This window comes from Globicephala melas, chromosome 1 (assembly GCF_963455315.2).
Source record: "Globicephala melas chromosome 1, mGloMel1.2, whole genome shotgun sequence".
In the NCBI taxonomy this organism is placed as follows: domain Eukaryota; kingdom Metazoa; phylum Chordata; class Mammalia; order Artiodactyla; family Delphinidae; genus Globicephala; species Globicephala melas.
Window position 1 is genome coordinate 163454844 of NC_083314.1, and position 7503 is coordinate 163462346.

A 7503-nucleotide genomic window follows, 5' to 3' on the forward strand; every position below is an offset into this window, starting at 1 on the left:
AATCCACACCCCCTGCATTGGAAGGCGAAGTCTTTTTTTTTTTTTTTTTTTTAAGAAGATGTTGGGGGTAGGAGTTTATTAATTAATTAATTTATTTTTGCTGTGTTGGGTCTTCGTTTCTGTGTGAGGGCTTTCTCTAGTTGTGGCAAGCGGGGGGCCACTCTTCATTGCGGTGCGCGGGCCTCCCACTATCACGGCCTCTCTTGTTGCGGAGCACAGGCTCCAGACGCGCAGGCTCAGCAGTTGTGGCTCACGGGCCCAGCTGCTCTGCGGCATGTGGGATCTTCCCAAACCAGGGCTCGAACCCATGTCCCCTGCATTAGCAGGCAGATTCTCAACCACTGCGCCACCAGGGAAGCCCGGAAGGCGAAGTCTTCCACTGGACCACCAAGGAAGTCCCCCCAAGCCATTCTTTGAAGCACTAGAATACAAATTCCCCAAGGTGCATTTGACAAGCATAAGAGTCTCCTGGGATTTGTAGACAGACTACTGTTTGCTTGAATGCGCTGGAATTGGGTCTTGCTGTTTCTAAACAGACTAGGCATGAGGGAGGGCCTGACACCAAGACCTTATTGCCTTATAAGATTCAGTACTCCACAGGCATGGCCCTGGACAGGGTTTCTCAAACTTGCAGAGCATAAGCATCTCTTAAAAATACAAATTCCTTCGCCAAAAAAAAAAAAAAAATCCAAATTCCTGAGCCTGATCTGAGCCACACTGAACCAACATCTGGGCAGTGGAAGGAACTTGTGTTTTTCACTAGTGCCCCAGGTGATCCAGGTTTGGGAAATCCTAGACCCAGGTAAAGAGGCATTCAAACACTTTTGAAACTTGCCCTCCTCCAGTGTCATGGAAGGCCTACCAAATTACGCCTGCCAGCTCCCTCACATCAGAACTCGACTCTAAGACTCTCTCCCCCAAGTTTAATTGCATTTGTTAATAATTGTTATAGTCTTAAATTTTTAAAAAATGGGTTAATAATTTCAAAGTCTAGGATCAACTCTTGAACTTAAACATTGACAACTTTACCACTTGGTTAGTTTGAGCAAAGGCAGGTCTGAGTTTGCCTGCCACCACCTGTGCCGGGGACCACACCCCACCCTGAGCCTTGCTTCCAGGGATTCAGCGATTCAACCAGACTGATCAGGCCCAGGCCGACTGGGGCTGCAGAGAGAGCCCTGTGCTGGGCATCCACTGCTGAAATACTCCAAAACTGAAGTCTGAGTTCTTCCTCTGCCCCTTTCTCATCCTGGGACCTGGGGCCACTCCTCCCGCCTCCGGTCTTGGTTACTTCAGTGAAATGAGAGGGGTAGACTTTGCAGAATATTCCTGGGCTTCTTTACTGCTGACCTGGAACAGGGCTTCTCCATCCTAACTGTACTTGGGATGTCGTTTTAAAATACAGATTTCTGGGCTCCACTCATGTACCAGATTCTAATTCATTGGACCCAAAGCATCTGAATTCATCCTTCAAATATTTATTAAGACTTACTATGTGCCAGGCACTGAGGATACAGCAGTGAGCAAAACAGAACGTAATCCCTGCTCTCGTAGGGGATATCTATGGAAGCAGACATACATAGGTAAACCAGTAAAGTATATGGTGTGTCAGATAAGTGTCATGGAGCAAAACAGGGCAGGGAAGGGAACACAGGATAGGGATTGATTCTGGTTTTAAATTGGACATCAAGTTAGTCAGGAAGGTCTCACTGAGAAAAAGTTTTGATAAAATACCTGAAGAAGAAGACAAAGGGAACAGCAAGTGCAAAGGTTCTGAGTCAGAACCTGAATACTGGAGGGAAGCAAGGAGGCCAGGTGGTTCAAAGCAAGGAAACGAGAGAGTGGTAGATGAAGTCCGAGAGATAAAGGGGTGGGGGGAGTGTCAGGTGCTGTATTGGCTTGAAGAACACCATAAGGGCTTCAGTTTTTAATCTGAGATGGGAAAACACAGAGCTGGGAAGAATCCCTTTGGATACTGTGTGGAGAACACACTGTAAGGGGTCAAGGGCTGAAACACAGAGACCAGGTCAGAATACTATCAAGATAATCCAGGTGTGGGATGGTGGTGCTTGGTCAGAATGGCAGCAGTGGAGGAGATGAGACACGGCTGGATTCCAATATATTTTGAGTGTAGGACCAAGAAGATTTGCTGGGGGGGTGGCTGTGGGATGTGAATGAAAGAGCAGAGTCACACAGGACCCCAAGGTTTTCAGTCTGAGTGAGCAGAAGGATGGAGTTGCCCTTGCGATGGGATGACATCAGGAGGAGAAAGTTTGGGGACAGACTCCCGTGTTCTGGTTTTGGACACCTAAAGTTTGAGATGCCTGTTAGGCATTCAAGTGGAGATGTCAGGGAGGCAGTTGGGTATAAAAGAGGAGAGTTCTGGGCTGAAGATAGGAAGTTTGGAATCATTGATGTTGAGATGGTGTTTCAAGTCGACAATAGATAAAATCACCAAGAGAGTGAATGTAGACAGGGAAGAGGGTTGAAGACAGTCCTGGGGCACTTGTACATTTGGAGCTGGAGAACATTAGGAGGAACCAGCAGAGAAGGCTGAGGTAGGCAAACCAGGGAGCTGATACAAACTAGCATTTTGAGTTCACTCAGTTTACTGATCTCACTCTCTATCAAGAAATGTTTACTGAGCACCTCTTATATTCCAGGCACTGTTCCAGACACCGAGGCTACAGCAATGAACAACGCAGACAACGCTTTAGCTTTCTCTCTTACAATTTAGCTTCTAGGCAGAATTGACATATATTTTCTTGTTTAGTCTTCCTAACAATCCTAAGAAGTTCCATTACCACCATCTTATAGATGGAGTCACTAAAGCTGGGAGAGATTAAGTCACCTATTCAAAGTTACCCAGCTAGTAAGTGGCAGAATCAGCATTTAAATCCAGCCACTCTGACCCCTGACTCATTATCTAACCACTGAACACATACTGCCTCATGGGGAGGGCTGAGAACCACTGCTCTAGGATACTCTTAGCTTTCTACTGCTGTATAGCAAATTACCCCAGAACTTAGCAGCTTAAGTCAACAAACACTGTCTTAAAGTTTATGGGTCAGAAATTCGGGAGCAGCTTAGCTGGGTGGTGCTGACCAGGGTCTCTCATGAACTTGCAGTTTAGAGTTAGGTCAGGGCTGCAGATGTGTGAAGGCTTGGCTGGGCTGGAGGGTCCACCTCCAAGATTGCATAATCACGTGGCTGTTGATAGAAGGCGTCAGTTCCCTTTCACATGGAGGAAGTGAGCCACAGAAAAAGTGGATCCAGAGCAAGTGATCTGAGAGAAAGAGAGAGCAAGGAGGCTAGGAAGACCTAGTCTCAGAAGTCACACACCACCACTGCCACCACATTCTGTTGGTTGGAACTGACTCACTAAGTCCAGTCCACATGAATGAGTAAGCAATTAGTCTTCACCTTGTGAGGGAAAGATTGTCAAAGAATTTGTAGACATACTTTAAAAGCCCTACAGCAACTCTGATTGTTGTTAAAATACGTTTACATTATTGGGTTGGCCAAAAAGTTCGTTTGGGTTTTTCTGTAACATCTTATGGGAAAACCCAAACAAATTGTTGGCCAACCCAATATTTTTAAGAAACCAAACAGGTGCATAGAAGAAATGGACTGTCGGTCTCCTTTCCTCCACTCTTCCCTGAGACCTTCTGGATTCAAAAACTCAAAACTTTGAGCACTAGGGAAAAGGGGATCTGATCTGTTCATTGGTGGAGAGTGCATGGTGCCTGGGACATGGTAGACACTTGCTAAATATTTATGGAAGACACCTGCTGGAGGACCTCCTATAATCAGACATATGGGTTCATTCCATGGGTTTATGAACCCATGGGTTCATAAGCTGCCTCCACATGTCTGTTCTGGTGCAAAGATGCAAAGATAGAGCTGACCTAGTCCCTGTCCCCAGAGGGAGCCCTCAGACTGGAGGGGGGGAAATTTAATACAAAAAACAAAAAGCAAAATAGATGCTGTAAGTGGCAGTATGATCTGGGGATGCAGTGGAGAATCATGGTGGAAGCGCAGAAGAAGAGGGCAATCGAGGGAGGCTTCATAGAAGAGGTGGCACTTTGAACTGAGACTTGAAGAATGAGGAGGAGTGTGTTTGGAAGACTTGTGTAGAGAGAAATGGCATTTCAGGCCAAAAGAACAGCTTGTTCAAAGACGTAGAGGTGTGAGAGAACCTAGCATGTTTGGGAGTTTCAGAGTTAGAAGGAACCCTGGTATTATTTAGCGGAAACCCCAGTGCTCCTTGCCTCTCCTCATAATAGTAATAGCCAACATTCTCAGATGACTGCCACCTGCCAGGCACTGTGCTAAGCACTGTGGACGGACTGTCTGATTTGAACCTCACAACAACCCTATAAGGTGCCTATTATGATTATCTCCAGTTCATAATTGAGGAAACCAAGACTCAGAGAGGTTAAGTACCATGGCCAGGGCTGCACAGCGAGTAAGTGGCAGAGCTGGAACTTGAATCAGGATCTTTCTGACATACAAGCCTGTGTTTTTAACCTCTGCATTGCACTACATCTGCATTGTTAAGTGGTCTCGTAGCCTCAACTTGCACACTTGGAGTGACGGGAAGCTCACCATCTCTCCGGCCAGGACAAAGAGGCCGTGGAGGTCTTTCATTCCAGTCCTGAAATGCTAGGAATCACCAGCCTAATTGAAGCAAAGCCTTAATAGAAAGACAGGCATCGGCTTCCCTGGTGGTGCAGTGGTTAAGAATCCGCCTGCCAATGCAGGCGACATGGGTTCGAGCCCTGGTCCAGGAAGATCCCACATGCCGCGGAGCAACTAAGCCCAGGTGAGCCACAACTACCGAGCCCGCGAGCCACAATTACTGAGCCCGCGTGCCATAACTACTGATGCCCGTGCACCTAGAGCCCGTGCTCCACAACAAGAGAAGCCACCGCAATGAGAAGCCCGCACACTGCAACGAAGAGGAGCCCCCATTCGCCACAACTAGAGAAAAGCCCGCACGCAGCAACAAAGACCCAATGCAGCCAAAAGTAATAAATAAACTTTTTTTAAAAAAGAAAAGAAAGACAGGCACTACCTTGTGTGTCAAGGCGGGAAGCATTTACTGATTATCAATCCAATTCCATTTACCCAAAGAGCTCTGGTTCGAGGCAGCACGATCAGCACCTATTCGGGGAGGTGATGGCTGCAGGGGCTACAAGGAGGCGCAACCTCTCCCAGGGGACTCAGGGAGGGCCTCCTGGAGTGACCCAGAGGGAAGAGCATGGATTTCTCTAGATCAGAGTTTCTCCAACTCAGCGTTATTCCAATCTGGGGCCATATAATTCCTTGCTGCCAGAAGCTGTCCCGTACACTGGAGGACGGTTAGCAGCACCCCATGCTCTGCCCACAAGATGTAACCCCACCCTCAGCAGTGACAACCAAAAGTGTCCCCGGACACTGCCAAATATCCCTGAGGGGCAATAGTGCCCCTGGTGGAGAATTACCTCTCTAGACAGAGGAAATAAAGTGAGTTAAGTCATCAAGGAGGGGTGAGTGAGACTTCGGGTAAAACACTTAACTTGAGCCTCCTTTTTCTCATCTGTAAAATGGCACAATATTTGCAAGGGTTATTGTGGTAACTAATGAGAATACCTGTAAAGCACTTGACACATAGAAGGCCCCCAGTAAATGTGAGTTCCTTTCCATTGTAAGACAAAAATGACAACCCCTGACCCCAGTCTCGTCAAACCACGGGCAGCTTTTGAGACTGTGATCCTTAGGCCCCAAACTAGTGCCTCGGTGTCCTGCCCACACAGTGGCACTGGGGTGAAGAGGAATGAAGCTAGATCAATGCCTCCCAACTTCTTAAATTACCACCGTCACCCTGGTCCCATTTTTAAAAAGAGAGCATTGATTAATGATTAATTTATTTCCCAATTGCCCAAGGCAGCTGTCCCAGCTCTGTGGGGCAGGACTCACCACATGACTTCCTGGAGAGTTGGTGATCCCAGCCCAGAACAGATTCCCCTCTTGGCTTGACAACCTCTTCCCACATCAATATGGGATGGTTCTCTGGATTCAGAAATACCACGAGAGCACAAGGACCCCATTCTGTCACCAGAGGCTTCCGAATAGCAGATTAGGAATCACAAATCGGTGAGCTTCCCTGGTGGCGCAGTGGTTGAGAGTCTGCCTGCCGATGCAGGGGACACGGGTTCGTGCCCCGGTCCGGGAGGATCCCACATGCCGCGGAGCGGCGGGGCCCGTGAGCCATGGCCACTGAGCCTGCGCATCCGGAGCCTGTGCTCTGCAACGGGAGAAGCCACAACAGTGAGAGGCCAGCGTACTGCAAAAAAAAAAAAAAAAAAAAAAAATCGGTTGATGATTATATGAGAGCAGGGACTCCCAAGCCCCCAGCACCAACACCAAGTCCTGCAGCTACTGTGCCAGGCACGTGGCTTGGGGTTTCACTTGCGCCGCTGCCTCATTCAGTGATATCGTGTCCATTTCATAGATAAGGACACTGATAAGAATTGCATTAAATTGGTAGATTGCTTTGGGTACTATGGCCATTTTAACAACATTAATTCTACCAGTTTAAGAACATGGGATATCTTTCCATTTCTTTGAATCATTGTCAGTTTCCTTTATCAATGTCCTATAGTTCTCAGCATATAAGTCTTTCACCTCCTTGGTCAGGTTTATTCTGAAGTTCTTTTTTTTATGGGATTTTTTTTTTTTTACTTTCCCTTTTTGATATTTCATTTTTATTGTAAAGAAATGCAACAATTTTTTGTATGTTAATCTTGTATCCTGTTACCTTGCTGAACTCATTTATCAGCTCTAGTAGTTTTTGTGTCGAGTCTTTAGGGTTTTCTATATATAGTATCGTGTCATGTCACCTGCCAAGGACACTGACTTCCAAACTCTCTCACTCTCCAGGTGAATACACCCTATATGCATTTCTGTCCACATTCTTGGCCTCCTGCTCTTGTGTCTAGGGAGGGTCCTCAGTGTGACTGGTGGGGTTTGTGAGGGTGGTGGGAACTAAAGGCCTGGGACCCAACAGGGTAGGATGCTACTGACAGGAGGAAAATAATCAATATTAAATACTCACCGAGTCCTCTCAACGTCCCAGACTTACATTAACTCCCTTAATCCTCACAGAGACCCTGTGAAGCAGCTGCTGTAATTCCCATTTTATGGATGAGGAAACTGAGGCATAGAGAAATTAAGATTTCACAGGTGGTGAAGGGGGAAGACGCCTGTTTGTAGAGCGCCTGGCTGGGCACTCTTCATAAATGATATGGTTCATCCTCCCCACCATCTCCAGCAGAGGTACAGCCCCTGCTTTACCCTTGCTGTCTCTCGCTTGTTTTCACAATCTTAATCTTGCTCTCGCATTATCTCCCTCTTCCACCTTCCTTAAGAAAATTGGGGAGCGCGGCGTCACAGCGACATCTGCTGGCTGGCGCTGCATCTGTGCTGCCTCCAGACATCTGGACTGGGAGGGGACCACCT